Consider the following 27352-nt stretch of genomic DNA (forward strand, 5'->3'; position numbering starts at 1 on the left):
TGGGATATTACATGCAAAGCTTCTCAGATTTTGTTTATTTATTGCTATACACATATGCATGGACTGAAATAGGAATTCAAGACAAGTAAGGTATGTTTCCATTATTTTCTTCCTTTAGCAAAAAAATGCTTGTACATCCACATTTGATTGGACAGCATGACATATCAGGGCGTGCAGGTCTCCTTCGAGCAGTGGCAGGGGTGTCACAGGGAGGCTCTTGGCACAATGCACATATATGGACTGTGTCTGGGCTTGCTGCATATTTGCTGTTCCTTCCTTTGTGCCTCACATCTGTCAGCTGTGATCCCACACAGAAATCCTGTAGCAGCTAAAGATCTTCTGAGTGTTGTTTTGGAATCAGGGCAGCCCAAGACCTCAGTCCTGGTGGATGGCCCTTAGGATGGCTCTGAACATGTTAGTGATAACCCTCATTTGCTGTTGTCCTGGAAGAATTCCTATTTTCCTTGTTTGTCATCTGAGTAAGGAGTTGGCCATCAGCGGCTTCCAGATGAGTGTTTAAAACCTCCCTGAACAGCAGTTCTTCCTCATTCAGAGCACCAATGCCCCCTATGACTACCATCCAGAGAGCAGAGTGTACGTACAGAAACACAGAGTGGAAAATGTGCTAGACAGTTAATCAAGTACCATAATGCTTATGGGTCTTAGTTCTTCAAACAAAACTCAGAGAAGCCACCAAGTCCGTCCCACATGGCCTTTGAAAGAGTTATACCCCTTTCAACAGTGAGAAAAATGCAAAACCTCTGAAGCAATGTGAAGTAAACAGGAACAGACAACCAGCTTCACTGAGAGCTTCCTTTTCTGGAGGGGGGCAACAGAACAAGGTCCAGCAGGCAAATATAGAAACTCAGGAAAGGCCTAGCAGCTCAGAAATCACCACTGACATGTTGGTATGAAGTATCTCCTGTGCAGTGAATTCTACATTTGTAAAGGAGATATGGAAACAGCAAGCAGGGAAAATGAAGAGGGAAATTTAATTTAGTAGTATTTCACTCCCACTTAGGAGGCTTGCAGATTACTACACTGAACATGTGAAAAACAGGATGAGGAATCAAGGAGCGTGAGAGTTGGACTTCAGTGTCAAGTGGAGTTGCTTATTTATTTCCTTCCATATCACTCTGCCTCCTAAGGTATTACATGAAGAGGTTAAAGGCTTAGATTTTGAAAAAAAGGATCCACGTGATGCAAATATGGCACCTTTTTTTGTCTGAATATAATTTTTTCTGACCAGATTGCCAAAGGCTGTAGATGGTCTGGGCAGGTTTTACAAAAGAAAAGAATATTCACACTAGGGGATGGGAGGCCAGACTGCATCCAAACCCTGCAAACCAGATGCTGTGAAAAAGCAAGTGGGAAGTTTTCTCTCTCTTTTTCCATGTTAAGAGGTCCATTGCAGATTATTTGATAATAGCTGTTTTGATATGATACATTCTTTCTGCCTCAAAAAGTGACACTTCTCCAAAGTGTGTACAGCCGTGCATTGTCATGGTAAGTTACTCTTTCAAGTAATTGCTCTCTTTGTAAGAGGTCATTCTATGTGGTTTTAATAGATTAACTTGAAACTATATAAAAAAAGCAACTGTGTTAATTTTAAATAAAGCAACTTCTGTGGTTTATGAAGTTTTATTACTTTCTTTGATATGCAGATTTGTATTAGCTGAGCATGAAATAAAAGACCATGATGGCTGTACATGAGAGATAAGTAGGAGCATTCACATATTCATGCTTCAGCTCTCTTTTTGGGGTAGATTTTGTATTTACATTACTATGGACGTTATCTGAGGGGTGAGATTGTTACCTGCGTTTTTAAGCACAGCAAGAGAAGCATGTTAAAGGATTACTTTACTTCTGCAAATTTCTTTCTTAGCTTTGCTTTTTAGGCAAACAACCTAGCAGGAACCTCTTTTCAAAGTAGATAGTTTTAAGAGAGAAAATGTGAGGCTTTGCAGAACATTGCCTTACTTACAACAGTTTTATCTTTTGATTTTAAAAATACCTATACCTGAGTTCTTGTTACTTCCTCAGCTCAGTTAATTTCTTGAAAGCATTTCACACAAGAGGGCATGGTAATATTTTAAGTAATATACATAAAACAAACATGCGTATATATGTTAATAGGACCTGAGCATAAAACATCCTTTGGTCCTTGCAACTATCCCAAAATAATTTGTATTTTGTGTGCCTAATCAGTATACATGATGGCAGCAGTGACATTTTACACCCACTTGGTTTAAGAGTAACTAAACATGAAATACACAGGGCAATGAAGAGTTAAAGTTCTAATTTTAACTTCAGTCGGTCCAAGCAATCCATTTCCCAGCCTATGCAATTAACTTTGCTCTCATACATTAGCAGAACAGAGTAGCATAGGAATGCATAAGTAAAATAAATCTATTTTTCCTTTTATTTTAAACAATGACACCTCAAGTCTGGTCCTTCACATTTCATGGATTATAATTACTGAGAAGACCATAAAATTGAAGAGGCTGAAACTTAAATATTCTTACATCCAAGAGTCATGCTATCAAATGTCCTCTTCCTCTTCCATTTTTTTTCCTCGAGAAAAATCCCAGAAAAATGAGAAACTTAAATGAAGCATTTGAAAATTTTACTGACCCAGTATAGGAACTTATTCTAATAACCATATTAGCATTCTCCCAAATGGCATTAGATGTAAGCAGGCACCATAAACTTTATGCATTCCATTCAGCTCTTCTCTCTTTTTCTTCCATTAAACTGCATTTACAGAGGGATTAAGAAAACCTTTTAAGTTCAAACATAATACCCTCTTGGAAGCAGACCTGGTTCTAATTTTTAGAAATGCCCCAGAAATCTACCTTATAGCCACAACATATTTTTGTACCCTATATATTGAAGGAATCCAAAGTAAATCCACCTACTGCTCTAAACACAAACTCTTATTTAATGTCTTGTAGAAGAGAGACAGCCTATAAAAGAGGTTCTAAATGACAACTGAAGCAACCCAAATTAATGTTGCTCTTGGGCTTACAGCTCTCTACAGCAGAAGCAGGCAAGGCTCCAGCCTTCTCTAACCTCTCTCCCCATGTCTACCTAATGACTTCCCATGACAAAACACTGATTGGGCCATGAGATCTTCATTTGGCCATGCAGTTCTGTGACTACTGCACTGACACTGTATGACAATTTCACTTCACATTTGCATGGAGGATGTCAGAAACCTAGAAGCAACCCTTATGGGAAAGTCTTATTCCAGCAAAACCTCTGTTGCAACAGCTTATTTCTCTGCAGAACTAGAAGTTCTTAGCTATTATTTCTTTTATGCTTCACCATAGCTTTTAAGTAAACAAAAGGGTATTTTAAACAACATAACCCCCTCCCCATAATCAAACCAGCAAACACACACAACCACTCTGGATCTTTTACAACCAACAAATGAGCCAGCTGATCTGCATCGGCAGCAAATGGTTTGCTGCCATTTCTTAGCTACAACTGATCATTGAAATACAGTAGTAACTTGTGTAAACACTGAGGCAGACTTACACACCATGAAAGTGCAGCTCTTTTTCATGAAATCATCTGACACCATGACTGGGCCCCAGTGAATCCAAATGTGCTTTCCAAATTGTTTGGGAGCAGGGACTAAGAAATTTGACTACTCACACAAAAAGCCTTTGTGGCTGAAAAGATGTGAGCCAATGTGAGGCAGCTTGCTATGTGGAGGAGGAAAGTTCATTAAAGGTTTGAGGGCTGATAAATGAGACAGGGAAAAGGATGTGTAAATATGAGAGAGATATGGATGTTCCTCTAAAGAATGAGATTTTGGGAGAGGAGGAAACTGGAGCATCAGATATCTTTTAAAAATATCCTTTAAAAACCTTTAAAAAAACCTCCTAAATATTTTTTTGTCACTAAGCTCTGAGGAGCAGATCAGATGTCTCATATCTGAACACTTATTCTAGATAGCAGAAACAGTAAAATTTAATGAAAATGTCTTATTAAAATGTTTCACATGGCAAACTATAAAATTAAGAATGTATTGCATTTCTCTTATGTATAGCATACTTAGATTAAGCCATTTAACAGCAGCTTCTTGAGAGATAAGCATATTTTAGGAGCCTGAAGTTTTTTTGTAATTACTTGAATGCACACTGGTTCCTCTCTAATGAAAATAGGAAATACAATGAACATGGATGAATACATTACTACCAGTATGGGAATAAAAATCCAATTTACTTTTGTTGGAATGAACACCTAATAGGTTAAAATAATTACTATGTTATTTTTCCAATGTTGCATGTGCTTCTTTAAGTATTCCCCCTGCTCTTGTTTCACCATTTATGTGGGGTGCTGACAGTATCCTTCCATCTCATGTCTGTGAAACAAATCTTCCTTGTCCAGGCTGACTTCTTGTTACTGTTATCCTGAAGCTTTAGCTGACAGCTCATTGCTATTCAATATTTGAATATTCTGAAAGACCAATATTCTGCCAGTTCCAGAAATGGAAGGGCATCAAATTCAGCTCAAATGCCTGGTGTTTCATGTGCTGCTTCACTAAAGCCACGGCAGCAGGAATGTCTATCTGTGTGTGGCTATGAACAGCCAGTGGCTCATTAGGTTGATTAAGCAAATGATCACCTCATTTCTTGTGGGGAAGCTGCATTTGGACAAATCCTCGTCTTGGCCACAGCTTTGTTCCCTGAGGAAAAGGTCACATAACCTTTGTGTGCCTTGTGCTATGTTCCCTTCTCAGTGATTTTGGATTACTCAGTGAGTCAAGTACAATGTATCTGGCCCACATGCATCTCAAAACACCAAAAATCAGAACAATATCAAATCATATGGCAAAATATGTGCTAGAAATGCCCAAGACTAGGAAAGCAGAGAGGCTTGCATTTTGTAATTCAAGTTCAGTACCAGACATACTGAGCTGAAGCAACACAATTTTATGAAATTCATCACAAATTTGTATGCATGTGAAAAGGCAATAGCTTTTAGTCATGTTGCTGTGAGAGAGTATGATAGAATTATTTGAAGCAAATACTCGAGGTCCCAGTAAAGAAGCTGTGTAGTGACCTCTGTAATAGCTTATGTCACTATAGATTGTTAAATATAATATTTATAAATATTATAAAGGGGCAAATTTACTGCATACTCCCTCACTGTAACTTATGGGAATAATGACTCTCCTCATTGCAATAATACATAATACCATTGCCTTTGTGCTTCACATAAGGACATGTTAGTCAGGAGCCATAGGATGAATCTGTTCAGTGCCAGTTTGCTGTGTGGAGTTGGTAGAGATTGACAAAATTGTATATTGTTACTCTGGGGCAAATAAAGAAGGTGTTCCGTGGCAGAAGGCAGGGAGGAGGGAGGGCAGGCAGGGAGCAGGAGAGGGTAACTCCTTTGGAGATCCAAAATTCTGCCAGACTTCATGTTGGTTTTCTCCTGAAGTTCACAGCAGAGCACTGAATTTTGCTGTAGTGTTGGGTCTCCAGGTCCTGCCACTCTGACCTTACTGGAGGCAGCAGAGGAGCATTGCTTGCTTTCAAGCATCAACATGTTTCAGTTGTCATCCCAGCTAAAGGAAAGAGTCATAGTGGATAAGAAAGCCATTCCAATCCTTTTCAAGGCACAAGTGTGCACAGCCCACTGCATCCTGCAACATCTTCAAGCAGTCATGGGGAAGTAAACAAAGCTTGGAACTTGCCAAGACTGGTCAGTTGTTTTTAGCTGAACTTTGACATGATTGGAGCTTATGGACGGGTTTTCAGTGAATTACTGCTAATGGCATTTATTACCAGCATTGATAGTAATTTACCCACTGTTAATCAGAGCAGCCAGTTAAGAACTTCTCAATCATTCTGAGTTCTCACTTTGCCAGTTGACTAAAATATTTTATGCTGCCATTAGTCACAAAGCCTCAGCAAACAGCTTGTAAATTTGAGCTTGGGATCTGGAGAAGTTGCACCCTGCTTGTGTCTAATTTATTGTCACTGTTTATATTTGTGCCAAGACTTGGGCTTTCCCACTGATCAAGATTTAAAATATACAGTCATAAAATGTTCTCCTGGAATGGACCATCAGATTACTAGTAGAAAATCACATTCTGCTTAGTGGAGATATTAGTGGTACTTTCATTACAGGAGAAAGTAGATCTTCCTATCTGCAGGGCTGGTAGGTTTTGCTTGGTTCATTTAACTTGCTGCCAGCAGGACTTACTGAAATTCTCACCCATGTCTGTGTTCACTGAACTGCAGGACACATTTGCAGGTATGGTGATGTCAGAGTCTTGTTCAGGACACATGAACAGGTTGTTATCAAGAGAGGGGTCTGTCTCCCCACCTCCCTGTGGAAGATCCAGTTGTCTCATTTGAACAGAAACAGCAAAAATATCTTTCTATGTCTCAAGCTATAATATCAGTGATAAGTAGTCTTCACTGAAAAACAGGAGAGAAGGGAGGGTAACACTGAAAAGCAAAATAATCTCAAGTTAGAACCTCTTTGTGTTTAAAAGGGCAGAAAGGACAGTCTAGCTAATGATGCATTTATATTAGGGATGCCCAAAGGGAGGGACAAAGAGGGCGGGGGTGCCTTTGTTAACATACCAACCAGTTCTTCATTAATTCTTGCCAGAAGCAGAGTCTGTACTCCCTCCACAAAGTTCTTGTAACAAAAAGCATTTTAGAAGCTAAATGTTTTCTGGAAATCAATTTAAGATGGCCACTCTGCTTAATCAGCATGAAGTTCAGTTCTGCATCAGATTACTAAAGCATACCATTACCCCCAAGGGCTTAAAATTCCTGTAGTTTCATATCAGTCATTTTGCCATGAGCACTGCAATTCCCATAACATGATCCAGGTCTTGGAAATAAGGATAGGAACACTTAAAGTATCAACATTAACTTGTCTGACACAGGCTACACTGATAAAATATATATTTCCAGATGTTTGGCTTCAGAACATTATTCAAACTGACATATTGCAAAGATTTATCTTTATCCAGCCTATATAATACAACCTGGTCAGACATAACAAAAAATGAAATATTTTCTCTTTAAATAAAATGGAAGATTGTTGAAACCTACAAGTGGAAGTCTGTCCAATTTTGATAGTGATTTGCCCACCCCCTGGTTGGTTAGCCAGAAGTGTGTCAGAGGGAAGGGGGGTGACTGGACATGGAGCAGCCCCAGATGCCAGTGCCCATGGCCTTGGAAGGACTCAGAGGAAGCCAGCCAAGTGAGCTGCTGTTCCCAAAGCTTTGTGGGGTACAGTACTTTTCTCTCTCAGATTTTTTTTTTTCTTTAAACTGTAAATTTTTTTGTTCAAATGGGAATAAAACCAAAACATGCACTTCTTCCTAAAAACAAAGTTATTCTCAGCTCAAGTCTAAACATATAAATTCCTGCTGTCTGTCTGTAGGCAGGTAAGAATTACTGTGTTTGAATAGCTGAAATGGTCTCAGGATATGTGTGACTGTAGGGTTATAGGGAGATGTAATAACTTAAATTAGATCAGTGAACTACACTGAGCAATACAAATACATTTTGGGCACAATCCTTTCCATAGATATGAAACACAAGTGTGCTTAAGACTTGGCCTAATAAACTACTTATATATTTTTTATCTAAAAAAGTTGTTTCCTTATAGCTCTGTGTCCTTCCATGAAATATTTGTGGGTGCCTTTGTTAAGAAGAAATGCAAAAATGGCCCTTGTGTATATCTGGGATCAGATCCTGGATAATTTCCCAAAAACAAACAGATAGAGAGTGCCGTGTTCTGAATTTGCATGCTATGACATTGAAGTATTTCCTTTCAAGAGTTTAAATGTGAATTTAAGGAACTGCCAGTGACACTGGATGTTCTGCTTCAGGGTTACAGTGTTGTTACATTGGCCTGACTTGGTTTTTGCATGTGCTTTAACATCTTGATACAAGCTGGAAAGGCCTTTTGGCCTGCCCCTGTTAGTGTCTCTCCTGACCCCACGAGAGCAGACTGATGTACATTCTGGAGGGTCCTTGACCCACTGGAAAGGCTGAGAAATGTGCTGGGGATGCAGAGCTTGAGGTATCTGGTTAAGGTGTTCCACTGCTCTGGTTTGTAAATTCCTGCAAATCCTTAGGGAAGGAATGCTTTGCTGTCAGAAAAAATTGCTCTTAATTTAAGCCAAGTTATGGTAGAATGATGGGGGAGAGTGTGGAAAGGGTGGATTTATTTAAGCAAAATTGACAACACGGCTGCCAATGTTTATAAAAGACATAGGTCAAGAAATGAAAGAAAGGAACTTGCTTACTCAATTTAAACCAAGGGGTTTTTTTCTCACCTCTCTGCTGTTTTGCTGTAGACATTCCTAGGTCTACCTGCTTAGAGATTTTGTCTCTGTATTTTTTGTGTCTCAGATTGCATTCACCGCAGAGAAAAGTACTTCCTGATAGGATAATTTTGCTTTCCTAGCTAATGCAACTTTCAGATTCCACCAAATGAATCTTTTTCTTCAGAATACATCATCTTCCTTTTTTTGCAAAACATATAGTCCTACTGCTCCCTTTTTAATTAAAACAAACAATGTTATTTTATAGCCAGTCTGCTGAACCAGCTGTTATCTTTTTGATTTTAATTAACCCTTGTGTGACAGTGTTATCAAGGCTATTATTGACCTATGAAGCAGCATTTTCAGATGAAAGTTCGAGAGATCTACCAGAGTTAGATCAGTAGCTGGGATAGTAACAAATGTAAGTGGCAGTAGAAGGGAATTTATATTGAAAGGATATGGTAACACTTTTCATCCAGATTTTTTTTTTTAATTTTCCATCTAAATAGAGAGGAAACATTATGTTTTGAGAGATGAGAAAAACATTGGCCTCATGAGGAAAGGCAATATAAAAACAGATAATTAGAAGGTACTGCATGTATCAGGGTTTGAAAACAGTCTGTGAGTCAGTGCTGTCTCCACATTTTACATCTCATGCAGTTTTGGCAATTCCTGTCTCTAAAAAGTAAAACTATAGTCCAGATGGACTAATGAAGTGATTACTGACATGAAAATTTTCTGTGTGATATTAGGAAGAAAGCTAAAACCCCATCTTTTCAGTACTTTTGTTCAAAAAAGGTAATTTTAACAGATACTGCTTATGGTTTTTGTTTTTGATTTTTTTTTCCTGGCTAGCTACTGTTATGACTAGTCTAGAGAGGAAATGTATGAGGTGATATTAAACTGTCATCTAAAATGAATGGAAAGATATATGTTGGATGCTGCAGATAAAATTTAAAAAAAAATCAATTGGAAAAGGAAACATTTAAAACTAACATTTAAAACCAGAGTACATAATTCAGTTCTGTAACCCCAAGACAAATATCACTCAAGAGAAACACTTTGCAGAAGGTTAAAAAGGATTAGACACAGATAGGTGATCAAGATGAATATCATTAGGTTACACTTGTTAAAATCAAATTTATAAGGAAAAAAAGCCATTTGTAGGCAAATAGCTCCCTGAAGTGAAAAAGAAACTTCCCTTTAGCTGTATCACAATGCAATAGCTCGTTACAGGTGGCTTTCACCTTTGCTTAAAGCCCTTGCCCTCAGCTGCTGGCAGGCACAGGATATTGATCAGTAATGGCTGGGAGCTGAGGGCAGGATGGAGGTGATCTGTTCACAGAGATTTCTTGTCCTTTTTCCTTGCATGCACTTCTTTCACCTTTTACTCCCACACTTTTCATTTCATGTCCCCACTTTTTCTACTTTCTATTTCTTCTACACTTCTGCCTTTAACCAGCTTCTCCCAGTCTCACTCCAGGTAGTTGGACCTCTCTCTGCAGTTCTTGTCCCTACAACCTTCTCCTGCTCTGTGCTTGTCCTAGACACAGAATCATAACATTGTGTTGAAAGGAGCCTTAAAGACCATCTAGCTCCAACCTCTCTGCTACAAGCAGGGACTCAGGTTGCTCAAAGCCCCATCCAGCCTGGTCTTGAACACTTCCAAGGAGTTAAACTGCATTACCTTGTAGGTAGATGTGGCCTTCAAACAGGGGCTGGGACTGACTTCTGATCAAAGCAGCCCATGATACCTCCTCCAGGATTGTGATCTCTGTGCTGAGATGTTCTGGTTTTGAGACACTGGACCCATCTGAAGACGACCCAGTCTATTCTTGACTGGCTTCCACGTGCATTGGTTTTGCACAGCCTGGTTTTTGGTAGCAGGGGGGCCACAAAAATGGTTCCTGTGAGGAGCTGCTGGAAGCTTCCACCATGTCCAGCAGAGCCAATCTCTTATGGCTTTGAAGATGGACATGCTGCTGGCCAAAACTGGGCCAATGAGAAAGGCTGGTAATGCCTCTGTGATGACATATATAAGAAGAAAATCAAAACAAAGGACACATGGTCTTGCTTCTAATCAGAGGAGAGGAGGAATTGAGGGCATGTGAGGGAAAACAACATGGTGGCACCGAGGTCAGTGGAGAAGAAGGAGGAGGAGGAGGTGCTCCAGGCGCTGAGATTCCTCTGCAGGCTGTGGTGACACCATGGTGAAGCAGCTGTGCCCCTGCAGCCCCTGGGGATCCATGGGGGAAGCAGAGATGCACCTGCAGCCCATGGAGGAAGTGCCCAGGTAGGTGCAGGTGGATGCCTGGAGGAGGCTGTGATCCAGTGGGGGTCCTGGTGGAGATGGGGGCCCTTCATTTACAGGCTGGAGCCGCCTGTCCTTGAAGGACTGCACCTCATGGAAGAGAGATCCATGCCACAGCAGTTTTTTGGGGACTGTGTGCCTGTGGGGGGCGTTCACACTGCAGCAGGTGTAGTTTGGCTGCTGCTTGTGAGAGTGGACCCAGACCGGGGCAGTTCATGGAGAACTGTCTCCTGTGGGAGGGACCCCATGGTGTCACAGGGGAAGGACTCCTCTCCCAGAGTAGCAGAAGAAAATCTCAGTGATGAACAGACCCAAAACCCTCATGCCCTGTCTCCCTGTGCTGTGGGAAGGAGGGAGGGGCTGGAGTGAAAAAGGTGTTTTTAAGGGCTTATTTTACTTCTCATTATCCTCCTCTGATTCTGTTAGTAATAAATTCACTTTGCAACTTTTAGCTGAGCCTGTTTTACCCTTGAAATGTTTTCTCCTGGTCCTTATCTCAATGTGAACCCTTCATTGATTTTTTTCCTCTCCTCTGCCCAGCCGTGGCAGGTGAGGGTGAGTGAGTGACTCTCGTGGGTGCCTGGCATTGGGCCAGTGTCAAACCACAACACCATGCATCCAAGCCAGGCAGCCCATTCTGCATGGTGAAAGCCTCCTTCTTAGTGATTTGGTAACACTGAGCAAACTTGATTCAGAGCACTGAATAAAAGATATTAAGATCTTTGCTGTAGTTGGATAAATAGATCGATAGATTGATTTTAGAAAAGTCCACCATTGCCTGACATAATTATTTTGCTGCTTTGAGACATTGGTATGTGCATCCTGTGAATGCTGAAAAGGAAATTAATCCAGTCAACACGGAGCAGTTTATTTTTCCTCTTTTTTTTTTTTTTTTTTTTTTTTTTTTTTTTTTTTTTTTTTGCCATCTTCCCTGTACGTGCAGGCACAACTAAGCAAAAATGTCCAAGCAGCTAGATGTCAGGAACACCTGTTTAGGATGACTTCTTCTCACTGTTCAACTGTAAGGAGAAAAGAGTACAGAGTCCCCAGGCAAGTGCAAAGAAGAGTCCCTTTATTGCAAAAACTGGGCCTTTAAGCAGTTTAAGCAGTTAGCTCATTATCAGCTACATTCCATTTAAGTATAACAAATATAATTCACCCAACCACCACAAACCATGATGTGAGCATGTAATGGTTATATAACTTGTTTTTCTACCTCCAGTTCACCTATGTTCTTTCCCACTGTCCTTTTCTGCTTAGCCAAAGGCGTGAGCCATGATTTTGCAAGGGTGACAAAGCCCTTATTTTATAAGGGTTTATCCATATGCAACATTCAACTTCTGCTCTCAAAGAAAATTAGGGCATTATGACTCTTCCATTTTCAGTTCATATGGATCAAATGCATCCCTATCCAGCATTATCCCCACAGAAAGCATGCAAAAACTACTTAGATGATCACTATATTCACTGCTTGCTGGTGTTTAAAAGGTGACTCAGCTGATGATGACAAACTCTATTGTCTTTTCATGAACTATCACTTAGTGGCCCAATAAAATTTCAGAAATATCTAGTTTTTTTTTTTCAAACAGCAACTCCCTTTATATTAATTTAATTTCCTTGACATTCAGCTTGAAAACAAAATCACAATTTTATTGTCATTTCCTCCCCAAGGGCAAAGCCTATGAAGATCCAGAAGAAGAGAGAGACTTGAGTCAGTAGCCTCCTCTTTTACTGATGGCTTAGCTCACGTCAGTAACTTGCAGTGCATAGGAAACAGTGTTGGAGATGACAAGCCTCCCACTGATGTGTTATCAACTCTCTTGCACAGTGTGAGTGAATACAGTGGCCGTGGATCTGTGAGAGGAGCAGACTCCAGCCATCCTACTAAGAGAGCTGCATGACTCCAGCTCTGAAGATGTATTTATTTCCAGCCTCAGTGTTATGGTGGGATCAGTCCTGCCCACGGCTGCGGCTCAGCTGTGCTGGGAGCAGTGAGCACTGGCTCTGCTGCCACCCTGCTGCTCTTGTGGCTGTGATGGTCAGAGTGCACCACTGCTGAGATGCTGCCACCAGTTTCTTTCCCCTGGGGGCTCTGACACAAGTGACAAGTATGAATGTGGCTGGAACAACATGAAGGTTTTAAAAGACCACCAGAAATGGAGAGTGCACTATTAAGCAGAAACCCTATTACAGATATTAACCAATATTCAACCAATATTCATCCTTTTGATGTCATTAGGAGTGGGTTTGCCTACAGGCTATTTTCTTCAGTTTTCTGTTTTGGTTGGGTTTTTTTTTAATATCTGTGCAATTACCAGATAGTGTTAAAGTATAATACTGTGGAGATGCATACATAGTATCACATACAGCACATTCCATGCTGTAAATACTCCTAAACAATAATCATACAGAGGCATGCAGCCACTTTCCTGTTTGGTACCAATGAGCCAATTTACAAGAAGGGGATTTCTTCATTCAAAAGGTCCAAGACCTCAAACTATTGGCAAAAATTTACTTTGTCCAGACTTGACAGGTTTTAAACATTAAATTAAACCCAGGCAGTTTTCAGACAGGTAAGAAGGTAGATTCCTCACCCACAGGAGTTACAGCCAAAAGATGGACAGATGGACAAAAAGGTAGGGAGGGGAAGCCAGGAGACATGAAGTTCAGCACAAATTCAAAAGGTGAATTAAGGAATTGCTTTTAACCCAATCATTTCCCAAACATATCACAGTGATGTTCATTGTCTTGACAGCTTTTTTGTTTTTGCCTGCCTTCCTTCTCCTCTTTTCCTTGATTTTTGTTGGCATCTGTTTCCTTTTCTTTGTCTGGTGCATAGCTTATCCTGTATGTGTGCGAGCGTAGTTGTTTAAGACAATTGCTCAAGCTTGAAAGGAATTCCTCTCTGCAATCACTGACTGTCTAAGAAGGATTTTGCTCCTGCCCAATAATTATCATTCACCTGTGACCTCCTTTTGGTAAACTCTTGGTTGTCTCATTATTACTTTAAAAAATGGTGCTTGGAATAAGAATGTGTTCCATTAAGCAGGCAAGTCTAAGCAAGTGTCTAACACCAGTGCCTATGAAGTTCATCAGAGGAATGCAGATTGATTTTCTTTAAATAGACCAGACAAAGGGCAGAGCATTAGGCTTGTCTAAACAATATGCAAGTCAGCATGGGGCTATGTGTTTTCAAGAGGAGCAAAAATGGATTCATTCCAACAGCAGAATATTGCTCCGAGAATAGCCTAAGTATAGGAATTTAGTCTGAAACTTTTAAAGGCATATTTTCTATTGGATTTAAGGGGAAATATTCCCATCCTTCATGAGCATATACTCCTTTTAAAATTATGGCATTAGCACCTGAATGCTGTTTATTTTTATCATTGTACCTGAGGGTTTTATATTAGTTGCCAAATGATTGTTCACAAAGGGGTATAAAGGGGACATGAATTGAAGAAAATTAATTTTGGTCTCTAGAACTAGAGCATTAATATGTTTTAGAGCTCAAAGTCTTATTCATGGAATCATAGAATCACAAAATCATAGAATATGCTGAGTTGGAAAGGACCCATCAGGATCATTGAGTCCAAATCCTGGCACTGCACAGGAGACCCCAAGAATCACACCCTATGCCTGAGAGTATTGTCCAAATGCTTCTTGAACTCAGGCTTGATGCAGTGATCTCTTCTCTAGGGATCCTGTTTCCATACAATAACCATCCCCTGGGGAAAAATATTTTCCTGATATCCCACCTAAACCTTTCCTGACTCAGTTTCATCCTGCTTCCTTGAGTCTTGTCACTGTCATGAGAGTGAAGAGATCAGTGCCTGCCCCTCTGCCTCCCCTTGTGAGGACATTGAAGACAGCAATGAGGCGTCCCCTCAATCTCCTCTTCTCCAGGCTGAAGAAACCAAATGTTAAACACTAGCACAATTTTCAGGAAGCTGAAATTTATTTAAGACAACAGACTTTGGATTCTTACCTGCTAAAGGAAAGAAAAGAGCAGAATCCCTGTGGTCCAGAAAGGCCTGCCCCCTGCCCCAAACAATTTTACATCAGAGCAGCATCCAGCAAAATGGAATTTCATATTGCATAGGAAAATATTCATAATTTGTTTCAGTATGTAAAAGTGCTATGCCTTGTCAAACAATCCTAACCATAATTGACAAGGTTCCCTCATCTGCCTAGGTTTTCCAGCTGTCTGGTTTCAGAGCTACTAAGAAGCTCAGTGTCTGGCAGCCTTTACCTGCCTTGATTTTATTCCCAGGCTTTGAGGTTGCCAGGCTTCCTGCTGCAGAGCTGGGCCCCAACTATCAGGACGAGCTGGCAGAGGATCAGTCAGGAAATATTCAGGAGAGGTCCCTATCCACTGTCAAGTGAATTAAGATTTTCTTTTCCTTATTTGATCTGCATCAGCAGGGCAGGAAAATTTGGATGATGAGTTCTGGGCAAAGAGCAACAACCACTCTGATCAACAACATGTGTTTGCTCAAGGATATCTGCTGGAGACAGGAATGGTATTTTTAACAATAATGTTCGTTCGTGCATTTGAATTATGGCTCAGCACAGGTAGTGCCAGTACATCTTGAAGAGATGTTTGCATTGGCAGGAAAGTAAGGGCCTGAAGCTCTGTTCCCCTCCCCTTCAGCAGCATCCAAACTCTGCTAATAGCTGCCACTCTGGACAATGGAGAAAATCAAATCCAAGGCTGCACAGATAAATCTTCTTCCCCTTCCCTGCTCCCTTTCCCTCCACTAAATAATAAAGAGCTCCAGCTCTCATTTAATTGTAATGGAGAAGCACACTTGGATTATTTTGAAGCTTTTGGGGACAAATTTGCTTATGTATATTTTCAACCAGTTATTCAACTTCATTGCTGTTCTTGGCATAACTCACAGAACTAATATTTCGTGGATGCTTGGAATTGCATCAGTTGTAAATATAGGGTCAGATCCTGTGCTGGTACAAATCGTCTCAGCTTTCTTGAGCTGCCTGGTGGCAAGTCAGTGTCTGCACTTGAGCAAGCACCCCACTGTGAGTACTCAGCAGCACACAGAGGGGGAGTCCCCTTCCAGTCACAGAGACAGGAAGGAAGGAAGGGCATCTCCAGCCTAATAGCAGCCTCAGCACCTTTATTTACTGTGCAGCCTGACAGCAGGAAAGGAAGGATAGGGGAGCCTTAATTGAGGGTTTTCTATGTAATCTGCAGCCCCTTGCAGGACAGGAGTGGTGAGCATGGAACAACAGCAGCATAAGTGACACCTCTGGGGAAGCCTTTGCTCTCTAACTCTGAGGTGTTTGTGGATTCCTGCTGGCACTGCACAGCCCTTCGCAGTGCTGCTGCCCGTGTGTGCTGTGACTCTGTGCTTAGAGACAGTTTTTAAGTGTGCTGGTGAGATTTTCTCCAGGCGGGTCTCTAACCCAGAGATGTGTTGGTTATCTCTGTATTATTCAAGTCAATCACATGCCTCCTTCTTGGCACAGACTAAACACCCCATGGAAGTCAAAAGAACAGAAGACATGGGCTCAGTGTGCACTGCAGACTTTCAAATGCTTGATGACTCATTTCAAATAAAGCACCTGTGTGCTATGTCAGGAGCTAATTCAGTCTGTGTCTGTAGGTTACATGCACTACCATTTTGGTGTAGAGACAAGATGTGGATCAGAAACTGGTGCTAAATGCAGGATGGAAGGTTAAATAAAGCCTGCTTTTCAGAATGAAGCTCATCCCTAGCTCTTCAGCTGGTTTTCAGAATACTTAGGATTTTGGAAAGTGTGTTCTGGCTGCACAGAGTCCAAATTAGGACGGCCATGGTTATCTAGCTAGTACAGCCCATGCAAATGAATTGCCCTTGACACTGAGTATATTTTCAGCTGTTTAATCAGCTCATGATTTCAGGGGCTGTTTTGAGAAGACAAAGTAACGTTTCTCAAACATATATCCCTTCAATTCTCTATAAGCCTCAAGACTGCGTTGTAGAGAGAAGGAAAAGAGATGTTTGTTAAAAGGAGCTTTACAAATAATTTATAACAAATCCAAACCAGCATGGCTGAGATTTTGTCCTCAACCAGGACAGAGGCACCAGCTGTGAGACCAGTCCCAAAGCTAATTTGTTTGGGTACCATCATCACAGAAAGAGAGTGGCATTTCAGCATCCCTGCACAGGATTGGAGGCGCCATGCCACGTGGAGTTCTGATGGAGTGATGCTTCCAGTCCTGCTTGACCCCAGCAAGAGCTCACAAGCTGGATTTTTTCAGTGACTTCCACTCTGGAGTAGCTTGCCAACTTCCAGGGTGATCTGCTGCATTTAGGAAAGCCTATTGCTATTCCTATGCATGGTGTGTGAGTCCTAAAGGTGGTAATTTTCTCAGTGTTTGTTGTTCCAAAAAGTATAAAATAAAACCTACACAGCTGGAGGATCCTTTTCCATCTTTTACACTTGACAAATTCACTATTCTATATTTCCCTTATCACAGCCAGTGGCATCAAAATTGAAAATAATATATAGTGGTCTGAAGGTGCAGAAAAAGACACATTTAGATACCCACAGAAGGGGGTAGAAATGATTATAAAGAATGTGCTTTCCCTACCTTTGAATTTTATCTATTCTCAAATCTCATGTTAAAAGGACAGAACTCAGAATAGAATAAGATACAATTTAGGAAAATATTTTCTTTTCTTTTCTTTTCTTTTCTTTTCTTTTCTTTTCTTTTCTTTTCTTTTCTTTTCTTTTCTTTTCTTTTCTTTTCTTTTCTTTTCTTTTCTTTTCTTTTCTTTTCTTTTCTTTTCTTTTCTTTTCTTTTCTTTTCTTTCTTTTATTTCCTTTTTTTAATTTTTTTTTTTTTCCACTGGGATTACATCTTTGTGTCTGTGTTTTCATGAACTGGTTCATTATCTGTCACCATTAGCTCAAGAAAAAAAAATATATTCCTTGATTCAGGAATTGCCAAGTACACAGAGGAAAAATGTGCCTTTAAGTCTTTTCACATTATTTACTTGCAGTTCTAAAGACTGTCAGTCAGATCAACAGTTTCACTGGTACCATGATGATTATTACTTTCCCAAAATCCTGTTCTACAGATTTGTGTTGTGTTTTGGGATAAGACTGCAATCTTGCTTTGTTAGTTTTGGAATTGTTTGCTAAGCTTATTTTTCTTTTTTTTTTTTCCTAGGAGTAGAGATTTGTACTTTCATGGGCAAGGAGTGAATTCAGGTTGAATACATACATCTGCCCAGAAATCCTCATAAATTCTCTATGGTTTACAAATTATGCCCTTTCGTATTGAGGAATCATAACAAGACAAGTAATGAAACAGAAGCCACTGGCAAATTTCTAAGATCAATGAGGACACTATAGGAGAAGCTGATAGATAATTTAAAATGTGCAGAAAAAACATGTTAGAACATCACCAATCTCTCTACATGAAGTCATTCCTAAAAACTCAGTCGTCTCTTAGCTAACATAACAGTCATGTAAGAACACCTATTTGGGATACTTGTTTCTGAACCTGTGTCCTCTTTCACAGCATTCACAGGTTTTATCAAAAAGTCTAAGGGTTTATCAAAATATTTTTCACATACTTGTCAGAAGATCTTTGGACTGGGATATTTAATAATTGAAACCCTGTTCTAAAGGGAATTTTAAAGCAAACTGTCCTCTGAAGCCCCTGAAGTTTTCAGATATGTCTGTTTTAATTTCTCAGATCTCTTCAGTTCCTCTGGCAAACCTTCCCCAGCACTGAAAAGTCCAGGACAGCAACTATGTGCAAAACTCACAGCTGCAGAAAGAATCTTGGTGTTCGAGTTTCACTGAAGAAGCTAGAGGACAAGTTTCTGACTATGGTCATGATTCCTGCAAGTGATCAAGGGAACAGTTTTTCTATGAATTGATCTCTGTGAAGCATGTTATGGATCTCTATTCCTTAAGCAGGATTTCTCCAAAGTCTCAGTTTGAGAAGAATTTGAGACTTTTCAAGAAAACATCAACATTTCACATTTTTTACCTGGCATCTCCTCTTAATCCTATTCATGGTCCTAGGGCATTTCAAGGATTCTGTACTTAGCACAGATTCTCCTACAATCTGGTAGCTGTTATAAGCTGAATGCCTGTCACCTGTCTACTCAACATCTGCATTTCAGATATGATACAGCGTAGAATCCAGATGTTCCATAAGTACTGCACTGTGCAGGCACTAATTCCAGTACTTTTGGGAAAGTCCCATGCTATCCAGTTGCTTTCCTCAAAAAAAGAATGTTTAGACAGATTAGGAGAGAATAAATGGACTTGCTGAATATGGGCTGTGTGCATGCTGCCTCTGACAAGTTCTGACAGCATCCACATGGAGCTGGAGGAGGAGTTCACAAGGGGTTGGGTGATTCCCCAAAGGACTGGATTGGCTTCATCTGTACATGCACAAATTTATTCCAAAGCAAATGTTGCTATTCCTTTGGAAGACCAAGTTTCTGGGCCTCCCTCTCCTGCACAGGGTGCTTGCAAACTGTCTGAAGTGCCATGGTGGAATCAGATGTGTGACTTTAAAAGGCAGAAGGAGCATTTGCACTAAGGCAATGTGGCTGGCCTGCCTTGAAAGGGGGAAAATGCAGGTTATTGCCACAGGCTTTATGAACAGATATAAACTCAGTATGATAAATAACCAAATGATGGCTAGCAGTATATATTTTGTGGAAGAATCTTTTTTTTGGCAAAAGCCCTGTCACAACTGGCTGCTCCTGCCCAAGTAGATGATCTGGCAGAATTATCTTCAAAATATGTACACTCTAATGGATATGGTTACAAAATTTTAATCCAAACCTATAAATACTGAAAGGAGTAGAAATCAACTTGACTTTAGAAAGTAATATTTCTTTTTAAATGCATAAAAAATGTGCAGCATCCATGATAGCACAAAAAAATACCCGTATTTGAGACGTGTTTGCCACTGTAATTTAGATATAAAATACCTCAGGCTTATTGTTGTTTGAGACATCAGGGCCAGCAATGACTACAGTCCCAGTGTCATATCCAGCTACACGGGAAACAAGAAAAACACAACTTCTTGGAAAACTAATGTGCGAGGGAGCAAACGTAAAGACATTTGAAAACAATTTTACCAAATGCGCTACTCTTCAGTAAACTGAAATCCTGTAAATGTGGTTTTTGTTAGGTTGCAGCACGAATATAAAATATGAATTTGTCCTCTTAGTGAAAAAAGCACACTGTCCATGCAATGTGGGGTTTTTTGGCTTTTTTTGTTGCTGTTGTGCTGTTTGACATTCTGCTACTGTGTGATCTAGATCTGTACAAATTTATCTGATCTGTGTGGGTTTCATGGGTACTGTTAACCATCTGCTGTTGTAATCAATTTTATGATACAGGCACCAAGTTGGACCATCACAAATAAAAAGAAGAAAATCTCAAGGAATAAATAATTTAGTGCTGCCATTCATTGTGTTGGTTTCTATTTGAAACATCTTCTTTGGGAAATGGAATCTAAATAGTTCTACCCTAAAGCAGAGTATAGGATTTTTATTTGCATTGGGGAGCTGAAGGTACATGAACCAGCAATAAATGAGGAAAAGTGCCAGACAGAGTAAATTGTCAAAAGTAAAGAAAGACATTTGATCAGTTTAAGAAAAAGGCAGAAGGAACACAAGAGACTTAGGTCAACTCCTCAGTATTGCATTTAAGCTTACTTCCTGGTGGATTAGATGAAATTCAAGCTACTCAGGTTATGTTATGTTTTTCTTCTTACATTGAACATGCAGTTTTCCTTCCTCCAGAGGACAAGTGAGCTGTCAATTAACAGAGGGTATGACCTCTGCTCACACAACAATATTTTAGCAGAGGTTAGAGCCACTGGAATCTGGAAAGCAGCAAAGGATCTTGAGACAATTTTTATGCTAAAATAATCTCCATGGTTTTCATTATGCAGTTTACATATTTTTGCCCTCAATGTGATACTTTTAGGGAATGTACTGATAGGATATGCAATTTTTTTCCCCATATATTTTGGTCTCAATGGTTACTTAGGCCAGACCAGCAGATTTAGCTGAGGAGAAAATATGCTTCAGTTTCATCTGCTTCAGTAACACCCCAAAAAGCCAAACAAAATACAGAAATATACAAATCACCATTCAGTCAAGACTTACTGTATTTTCTTTGTGCTTTGCTGCACATTGATTACCATATAGGTCTTTCCTGTGAATCTAGTAGGTCCTTGCTAAGAAAGGATAAACAAAGATGAAGAAAGTTTATAAACCTTGAAGGAGCACGTTTCTGGGAGAGGCTTCCAGTTAGAGGAGAATGGGGTCAAAATGTGAAAGGGCTGATAGTAGCTCTATTCTAAGGTGAGAGTAATCTCAGAGCCTGCAATTTAAGCAAGTGGTTAAGATTTCCAATGTTTCCTTTGCTGATAGATGCAAGTGAGGTTTGAAGAGATTTGGTCATGTATTTTTATTCCACATATTGCTAGTGTTTTAAGCTGAAACTATGTTTTAGGGTTGTTGACCACATGCAGGGCACAGGATGAAATTTGTGTTTTTTTCACTCCAGATATACAGCTTGGCTTTGATGAAGAGTGGGGAGAAATTAGGGTTTTTCCTTCCTTTGGAAGACTGAAAACTAGCCACAAGTAGCAAAAGGACTTTTCATTGACATCTATAGTGATAGCAAATTGTTTTTTGGTCAGTGGTATGTGTCTTGCTTATGCATTCAGGACTGAAAAAATTGTGCTATGGGACACAGGGAGGATTTTTTCCCCCATTATACCATTAGAGACTGCTGACTTGTGTTTTTTTCCCTTCTGTATTGTGGTCTATTTCCTAGGATCATATGGTCATTTTTACCCCAGAAATGTAATAATATTTCTCAACTGGAAGTCCTCTCATCCTGAAGGCAGAAATTTTGTAAAATTCTAGTCATTGTTCTAAAGGGATGAAGACTGTTACATGGGATCAGGGATAGTTTAATGAATTTTGGTCTGGAGACATCTGGATCATATTGATGATTACTGACATTGATTACTGAATATTGATATCATATTACTGACATATGATACAGCAAAGTAAACTTAGCAGACAGAATGAGACCCATCATCAGTAGAGCATTCTGAGAACCATACACAAGAATTTAGGAGGTGATGAACTTAAGAGGGTTCAGTCTTTGATGCTGTTCACCTGAAAGGACATGGCTTCAGAGGCTGTATTTAACCAGATACACATCTTTGTTTAAAATACAGACTTTACTAGTGTCAGCTATGATTGTATGTCTCGGTTTATCATCCACACTCCTTAATTCAAAGGTCTGAACTAGAAAAACAATTGATCTACCATTTTCTCAGTAGGGTTACTGCAGCAGTGCTTAACATTCTAGACTGGTGTGCTTATTTTTGAAAGGACTGCCACATATTTGTTTAGAGTAAGAGTATAGGGTCAGTGAGATATTGCTCATGTGTTAAAACTACACACATTGCTGAATCCAGTCTTCCTGCAATTTGAGATTTGCTTATCTGACAGACAGCCAACTTTGCTTTATGGAGATATTTAGGCTGTTTGTCTCCTGGCTTAAAAAGAGGGAGTTGGTTTCAGGACAGGGCTTAAGAAAATCCTGGCTTAGAACTAATTTTCAGCTTTAGTAAAAAAACCCAGTTTTTTACACCTTAAAACCATGTTGAAAAGCAGATCTTTATTTTTACTCAGAAGAACCTAAAAAATCTCAAAATGTTAATGGGAGATACTTGCATCAATATGACTTGAAGTTCGTAACTGAGTCTGGCTGGATCAATCTTCCTTTGTTTCTATTAATTGTGCATTTTACATACTTTATATATTGACATGACAGAACTGTAAAATATAAATATATGTATACATACACATATATGAACATGCAAATATGATCTGCCTGTGTAATATAACAAGCTTTATCAAAATTATAAATAGACCTAACGAAACAATTAGGGAAAGCATGGTTAAAAATTGCCTGAAACGTCAAACTGATGAGTGAAGCATTGTGTTTATCTCTTTATTAACGAAAAATACAAGGCATAATACACAATAACGTGAGCCAATCAGGCTGCACATGAAAATAATGCCTCCTGAATCACCAAGACTGCTGAAAATAACAGTCATCACCAATGAACCCTTCTAATAAACATATACACATAATCTTCCTGACTGGTTTTACGTCATGAACAACAGTTCTCCCTCTGACCCTCCTACCAAAAAACTGATTCAATTTCTCCGTTTTAAAGAGCACTCCTACACACAAAACCCCCTGGAGCTGGAATGAGGAGACTTAAGTACCTTCTGATGAAAACATGCAGCACCTGGTTCCTCAGTGCTTTTTGTAGGCACCCCTGCATGTGTTCATGTGTTCAGCTCTGTGTGGAGAATCTCTGCAGGACATGGCCCTGAGAACATGTGGAATACATATGGATGATTACTCAGATTCCTCTTGTAAGAACAAAGATGAGTACTTGCAGAAAGATCAGGAAAGGGTAATGAGCAGGTTAGTTTATGGTAGCTTTAACCAGCACGTGCTGGATTGAGAGAGCCAGAGGTACAAAGAGGGCAGATACATTAGTTGTGCAACTTTTCCATGGTCACTGTCTCTGTCTGGGGTGTAAAGAACATTAAAGCAGCCCTCTGGTGATTCTGCTCCTGCTGGGAATGTGTCTGTACAGGTGGAATCCCAGGAGTCTTATTAAGGCAGCTTTTAATTTGCTTCACTGCTTTAGGAGAGATTCAGAACCTGTGCTTCTGACCTCTGGCTTTAAGAAACATCAACTGTGTTATTTCTCAGCAGGGAAATTTATTTTCTGGATTAATAATTTTTAGTATTCACCTTCTAAAGTAAATGTTTTACATCCTTGAGTGAGGCAAATAAATAGCACACCAAGAAAAACTCTGTGTTTTTCTTTTCTGTGACCCTTTTCCGTGCAGCAAAAGGCAGCTCTGTAAGAACTACAGCTCTAATGTGTGCTCATAAAATCTTTCATTTATTATTTATATAATTATTTGCAGAGAGCTGTTGCCATGACAACTTTTACACATGGTGAGATAAATCCTTACATAGACAGTAGTCATGACTCCAGACACTGTCACATGAAGATAAGTCTACATGGACATTTCAGGCTTTGCCAGAATTTTCTAAAGTTGTTATTGATACGAGAATAACTTTCTTCTGCTAAATTAGAGAAAATAGCCTTGTTTTAACCTGACTTACTGAAAAAGTTAATTAATAATTTTTTCCATCTATCTGCTTATCCTCTCCTAATATCCTCCAAATCTGTTGACATAATTGCAATTACCTTTCACTATGATGTCTCAAAAATACTTAAATCTGACACACTTTAGGGAAAGTGGTTGTATGAAGGTACAAGAGTACTAAAATAATGTGTCACAGAAATAAATATTCCACCATGACTATGAATGTGGTGAGCTCCTTTTGTACACTTGTTCAGATGGCCAAAACTCATGTTATTTTTGTTGTAACTAGAGGGGAACCAAGGCACAAAAAGTGGAGCTCTGGAAAGGTGGAGGCATGAAGGGTTCTGATGGAGGTTGGAGATGTGGCAGGCAGGACAAGAGGAAAGTTCTTGTGGTGATGGGGCTGTGGGCTTGCAGGACACAAATTAAAATGAAATGAAAGCTTCATTGAATTCTGTCACTCAAGGACAACAGCTTCCAAATCATGCAGCCTAGAGCAACCTGCAGTTTGGAGGGCTAGAGCTTAGCAATATCTGAGGGAGTCTAGGCTGCTTGGCTCCTGCAGCCTCACTCACTGGGGCAGAGACTTCCAAGCATAATGAATTACATACACTACATGTGCAGGGGTTAGGAACTTCCCCTCAGACAATCCAGGCAGTCAGCTGGCACCACAGCCCAGTGATTTGGTCGTGATAATGCAAGGCAGATTTTATCCTGGGACAATCTGAAATGGATTTTTATCCTTGGACTGAAAGAAATGGAGCTCCTCTAAGTTTCACAGCTTTTTGCCACTCAACAGTGACACCAAAAGCCACCACAAACTCTCCAGGCTTCTCAGCATCTATTAGATTATGGGGATCTGGTTTCATATTTGGAAATACACTATGGCTTTGTTTGGAAATGCAGTATTTGTTTGGAAATGCAATCATAGATATATAGATGTTAGGTTTTTTTGAGCAATTCTATATTTATATGTGCACTTACTCATGTTAGTTGCTCTGAAGTGTGAGGATTGAGGGAAAGAGACACATTCTTTGAATGCTTAAATCTGAACAATTCCAATCACAACATTCCAAAGCAAATGAGAAATAAGGTCAGTCTTTTGCACCATAATGCCTAAAAAAGTGTTCTGTATGCGTTTACTTCACTGACTTTACTGCAGGTATTGTTCTTCCTGTTATCAGTGATGTAAGTTCAGAATCTTTAAAAGTCATTCCAGCTTCAGATGTTTGTGCATGAGAGTTTGGCTATGATCAACCATTTTGTTTTAGTTTGATTATTATTCACTACAGAACATGTACAGAAAAGCCTTAGAGTGTATCAGAAGGCTGGAAAATGCAGTGGATTGACCATGGCTGAATGTCAGATGCCCATAAAAGCCACTTTATCGCTCTCCTTCTGAGTGGAGCAAGATGGGGTGGCACAACATTGCATCAGATGATGAGGAAGAAGGGCAGGTTTCTTTTGTCACCTTAATTTATCCACTGCACTCCTTAAATTCTGCCTTGAAAAACATCACATTTAACACTTTTTCTGTTATCATTTCTTCTCTTCCACTCTCAAGGAAGCTTGGCAGTCAAAGATTAGTGATTCATGCACTGCATGATTTATCAATACAGTCGAGAAATTCTCTAAATTCAAAAGGAATTAAATAAAACATTTTCTAAGAGCACAAAGTAAACCTAATAGCCAAACAACAGTGTGAGAAATTTGCAGGCAATGCAGAAATAGCCAATAAAACAAGCCAGTCAAGGCTGCCAAGAAGCCAGATGCTGTGATAGGAAGAGCATTTTTCACAGCTTTCAGTCCATGTCATGTGATTTCCAGCTGAGGAAAGGAAGAAGACACTCTAATGGTATTCATTTGTTAAGACTGGTGACACCTTAAGTGTTTAATTTCCTAATCTTTTTCTTTAAAGTTTGACAGGAATTTGAGAATAATTAAAAGCCCTTCTGATATCTGGGTCTGATTTTGGTGGCCTCATACTTATCCTCATTCATTTTTATTACCAGATCACCATAATTGTCATCATAATTCATTAACTAGACACTATTTGAACAAGAGTGGGCTGGGAGTGAAGTAGAAAGGGTTTTGGAAATCAGGCTATTAGGTACTTAAGCAAGCTTTCCCCTATAGCTCTTCCACAGCCTCCTGGCACAATGCCTGGCTTGAGCTAGCACTGATAATATTTCGTTTTCTTAAGCACCACCTTCATTTGCAATTTTGTCCAAAATGAAATGCACTCAGGCTGTAAGTGGAGCATATTTTATCTGTGTATATTTTCATTCCTCTCTATATGCAGTTCATGGGCTTTCAAAAATAGGCCAATAGAATTAATATTTTGACATGAAAATGGTGAAAAAATGTTTGGAACTATATACAAGATCATTTGAATAGTTTGATTTTAACGTGTTTTTTGAACAACTTATAACTATGATATCTTTCATTTTATGTATCTGTATTGCTTGTGCTACTGAAAAGGTCACAAAACAGAAAAAAAAGGAAAGAAGTTTGATCTGCTTACCTATTCTCACAGACATGCCACCTCATTAAATCTGGTTGCCACATAAGGGGCTTGCATCCTTTCAAATATTTCTGAGGGTATTCCTTGGGATACCAGGACAGAGAATACCACCTTGATAGAAAGTCAGTCTGCTGAAAAGCAGCCCTGCTTCAGGAGAGGAAAACAGCCTCCTGGATAAGCAGATTCTCTGACAGAGTCAACAAATAAAGCAAAAAAAGGTTGGCATACTTCCTGGACACTTTCAGCTAAGGCATAAATTTCCTTTTTGTCTTTACAAACAACATTTCATTATAAACTCTGGAAAGTTTCCAAGAGAATTTGGGCTTAGACCTATCTTTCCCAAATGGAAATAGATTTTCCTACCTGCAACACTCATGTTAGTGTAATGAGGGCCACTTTTACTGCTACTAGGATTTTAGGAAGTAGTCACTGAACAAACCACCTGTAACTATCAATTACTTTCATCCCTCCCCTAATCTGAAAGAGAAAAATCCTTTTATAGACATAGAGAATGCTGAAGAAAGAATGGAGCATGCCTACTGAACCAGAGAAAGTGAGGCAAAATAATAAAGACATATATTTCCCCTAATATTAGCTGAGAGGTCATGCATCACCACAATTAAATACACAATGTTACTGTTACTCAAAGAAAAGGAGAAAGCTATGCTGCAGAAAGAACAACATAAACTTCTTACATACATCTCCTGAAGAAGAAAAGAATATTCCTCCCTGTCACTTCAAGGGCATTTTCCAGGAGCCTTTCAGCTGAAAGAATGACAGTCTTACTCCACTACTTGACCTTCTTACCTCAAACTGCAGCAAAGAAATGCATCTTCTTTCTCAGGAAAGCATGATCCTTCAAAGATGATGAATGTGAAGGTAAGAATTAGTCAAGGGCCTATTCCAAGTGCAAGAAGTGCAGAAAATGATGGAAATAATTTAATTAATATTAGCTAGTTAAACTTAGTGATGGAAAACAGAAGGACATATCTCTT

At 39.5% G+C, this 27352-nt stretch overlaps 1 long non-coding RNA gene across 1 annotated transcript; it reads right to left on the minus strand.

The window, feature by feature from the left end:
• LOC135293593 (uncharacterized) lies at positions 1-27352 on the minus strand. Its single transcript, XR_010355683.1, has 2 exons — positions 27165-27352; positions 1-6470 (listed from the first exon to the last, which is right to left on the minus strand). It is a non-coding gene; the product is annotated as an uncharacterized LOC135293593 (long non-coding RNA).

Source organism: Passer domesticus, chromosome 2 (assembly GCF_036417665.1).
Source record: "Passer domesticus isolate bPasDom1 chromosome 2, bPasDom1.hap1, whole genome shotgun sequence".
Classification (NCBI taxonomy): Eukaryota; Metazoa; Chordata; class Aves; order Passeriformes; family Passeridae; genus Passer; species Passer domesticus.